The following is a 4,251-nucleotide window of genomic DNA, read 5'->3' on the forward strand; positions in this document are numbered from 1 at the left end:
GCGCCAATCTCTGTGGTGTGAGGGGTATCTCATCATTGTTTTCATTTGTATCTCCCTGATGATTAGTGACGAGAAGCATTTTTTTCATGTGCCTTTTGGCCATTTGTATGTCTTTTTTATCAAAGTGTCTGATCATTTCTTCTCCACATTTTTTGATGGGATTAGATGTTTTTTTTTGTAAAGTTCTTTCAGAGCCCTGTATATTTTGGATATTAGCTCCTTCTCTGATGGGTATTAGGAGAATAGTTTCTTTCACATGGTGGGTGGCTCTTGTATCCTGAGCACTATTTTTGTAGGTGGAGAAGCTTCTCCGTTTAATGTATTCTCATTTGTTGATCTCTGCTTCCACTTGTTTGGAAAGTGAAGTTTCCTCCTTGAAAATGACTATAGTCTCAATGTCATGGAGTGATTTACAGATGTATTGTTCTATATACCTTAGCAGGGGTCCCAAACTTTTTAAACAGGGGGCCAGTTCACTGTCCTTCAGACCATTGGAGGGTCTGACTATAGTAAAAACAAAACTTTTGAACGAATTCTTATGCACACTGCATACATCTTATTTTGCAATGGAGAAACAAAACAGATACAAATACAATATGTGGCCCATGGGCCATAGTTTGAGGACTACTGCCTTATGGTATCAGGTCTGATATCAAGGTCTTTAATTCATTTGGATTTTACCTTCATACTTGATGTTAACTGGGCGTCTATGCTTGCTTTTTTGCAAGTGGCTAACCAGTTCTGCCAGTACCACTTGTTGAAGAGGTTTTCTCTGATCCACTTAGGATTTCTTGCTCCTTTGTAAAAAATTAGGTGATTTTATGTCTGGGGAACAATGTCTGAAAACTCAAGCCTATTCAACTGATCTGAGGGTCTGTCTTTATTCCAATACCATGCTGTTTTGATAATTATTGCTTTGTAGTACAGTTTAAAGTTGGGGAAAGTAATGCCTCCCATTTTCCTTTTCCCTAGGAGTGATTTAGCTATTCGAGGGTGTTTATTGTTCCAGATGAACTTCAAAAGTGTTTGATCCACTTCTTAGAAGAATGTCATGGGTATTTTTAATAGTATCACAATAAATCTGTACAATGCTTTGTGGAGTATTGCCATTTTAATGATGTTAATCCTGCCAATCCATGAGGAGCGTATGTGTTTCCATTTCTGTGTGTTCTCTCTTATTTCTTGGAGCTGGGCTTTATAGTTTTCTTTGTATATGTCCTTCACATCTTTGATCAAGTTGACTCCAAGATATTTGAGTTTGTGTGGCACTATTGTGAATAGTATTGCCTTCCTGACTTCCTTCTCTTCCCTATCATTATTGGTGTATAAAAAAGCCATGATTTTTGTGTGTTAATTTTGTAGCCTGCCACCTTGCTATATGAGTCTATTGTTTCTAGAAGCTTTTTGTAGAGTCTTTAGGGTTTTCTGAGTAGAGTATCATGTCATCTGCAAACAATGAGAGCTTGACTTCTTCCTTTCCTATCTGAATTCCCTTGATATCTTTTTCTTGCCTGATTGCTATAGCAAGCACTTCCAGTACTATGTTGAAGAGGAGTGGTGAGAGCAGACAGCCTTGTCTTGTACCAGAATTTAGAGGAAAGGCTTTTAGTTTTTCTCCATTGATGATAATATTTGCCATTGTCTTGTGGTAGATGGCTTCAACTAGATTGAGAAAGTTTCCTTCCATTCCCATCTTGCTGAGAGTTTTGATCAAGAATGGGTGTTGAACCTTATCAAATGCTTTCTCTGCGTCTATTGATATGATCATGTGATTTTTATTTTTCTTGTTGTTGATGTTGTGTATGATGGTGATAGATTTACGGATGTTAAACCATTCTTGCATTCCTGGGATGAAACCTACTTGGTCGTAGTGTATGATCTTCTTGATGATGCATTGGATCCTATTTGCCAGGATTTTGTTGAAGATCTATGCATCTGCATTCATCAGGGTTATTGGTCTGTAATTTTCTTTATTGGCAGCATCTCTTTCTGGCTTTTGTATCAAGATGTTGTTGGCTTCATAAATGCTGTTTGGGTGTGTTCCCATTTTTTTTTAATTTCATGGAAGAGCCTGGCTAGGATTGATAGTAACTCCTCTCGAAAGGTTTGAAAGAATTCATTAGTAAATTCATCTGAGCCTGGGCTTTTCTTTTGGGGCATATGTTTGATTACAGTTTCAATTTCCTCAATAGTGATGGGGGTGTTTTGATATGTTACATCCTCCTTATTTAACTGTGGAAGTTTATATATGTCCAAGAATTTATCCATTTCTTCGAGGTTCTCCTGTTTAGTAGCATAAAGTTTCTCAAAGTAGTCTCTGATTACCCTTTGGATCTCTGCAGTCTCTGTCGTGATCTCCCTCTTCTCATTTCTAATATGGGTTATCAGGTCTCTCTCTCTCTTTCTTTGTGAGTTTTTCCAGTGGTCTATCAATCTTGTTTATTTTTTCAAAGAACCAACTTCTTCTTTCCTTGATCTTGCAGATTGTTTTTTGGTTTTCCACTTCATTGATTTCTGCTTTCAGTTTTGTTATTTCCTTCTGTCTCCCTATTTTTGGTTCATTTTGTTGGTCATTTTCTAATTTTTTGAGCTGCGTCATTAAGTTATTCCGGTATGCCATGCCCCTTATTCCTTCCTGATGTGTGCTTGTAGAGCTATAAATTTTCCTCTCAGGACCACTTTTGCTGTGTCCCATAGATTATGGCAGTTTGTTTCTTTATTATCATTTGTTTCCAGGAAAGTTTTGATTTCCTTTTTGATTTCATCTCGGACCCACTGGTAGCCTGCAAGATTTCTATCCTCTTGATTTTATTAAGGTACGTTTTATGTTTCAACATGTGGTCTTTCCTGGAGACTGATCCATGTACGTTGGAGAAGAATGTGTATCCAGGTTTTTTGGGGGGTGGATTGTCCTATATATATCTACTAGTCCTCTTTTTTCCATTACTCTTTTCAGGGCTAGTATGCTTTTGTTTGGTTTCAGTCCGGTTGACCCATCAAGTGTTGACAGGACCGTGTTGAGGTCTCCCACTATTATTGTGTTATTATTGATATCTTCTTTTAGCTTTATCAGTAATTGTTTAGATAATTTGCTTGTCTCTCATTGGGTGTATATATGTTTAATAGTCTGATTTCTTCCCGTTGCCCATATCCCTTGATTAGTACATAATGTCCATATTTGTCCCTTACCACTTTTCTGAGTATAAAGTTTTTTTATCAGATATTAATATGGCCACCCCAGCTTTTTTGAGGGTGTTGTTTGCTTGGATGGTTTTCCTCCAGCCTTTGATTTTGAGTCTATGTTTGTTCTGACTATTCAGATGTGTTTCTTGTAGGCAGCAGAAGTTTGGATTCATCTTTTTGACCCATTTTGCCACTCTGTGTCTTTTAATTGGTGAATTTAGTCCATTGCCATTGAAGGAGATGATTGTCATAGGATTTAATATCATCTTTGTAGATAAGTTTGCTGTGTTTGTTGGTCTCTCCTGTCTTAGAGTAGACCTGTCAGTTTTTTCTTTAAGTCTGGGTTTTCATCTGTGAAGTTTCTGAGCTGTTGTTTATCCATGAAGCTATGCATTCTTCCTTCAAACCTGAACGTGAGTTGGGCTAGGTGCAGTATTCTCAGTGAGGCATTCATTTCATTCAACCTTGTCACAATATCCCACCACTGTCTTCTGGCCTTTGGAGTTTCTTGTGCCATGTCTGCTGTAAGTCGTAGGGATTCTCCTTTGAATGTAATTTCCCTTTTTGATCTTGCTGCTTTCAGTATTCTATCTTTATCTGTGGGATTTGTCAATGTAACCACGATGTGTCTTGGGGTGTTTTTCTTTGGGTCTCTTTTAGCTGGTACTCTTCGGATTTTATTGCATGTAGTCTTTAACTCTAGGAGTATTTCTTTGATGATATCTTTGACAGTTGATTCTTCCTGGAGATCTCCTACCTGAGTCTCTGTGACTCCAATGATTCTTATGTTGGTTCTATTGAGTTTATCAAAGACTTATTTTCATCTGTTCGCATTCCTTCAGTAATTTTTCCATTGCCTGTTCGATTGTCTTAAGGTTCTTTTCCAATTTCTTCTGCTGTGTTGAGTTTTTCTGCATCACATCTTCCAGTACTCCAATTCTCTCCTCAGCTGCTGTTACCCTGCTGGAGGAGCCTCCGTAGGCCAGAGAGCTCAGCTTATTGGATGGCAACCCCCATTGCCAGAGTTTACTCACTGGACAGCTTCAAATTGCAGGTTTTTTGAGGTGC

The sequence above is a fragment of the Suncus etruscus genome, chromosome X (genome assembly GCF_024139225.1).
Source record: "Suncus etruscus isolate mSunEtr1 chromosome X, mSunEtr1.pri.cur, whole genome shotgun sequence".
Lineage (NCBI taxonomy): Eukaryota > Metazoa > Chordata > Mammalia > Eulipotyphla > Soricidae > Suncus > Suncus etruscus.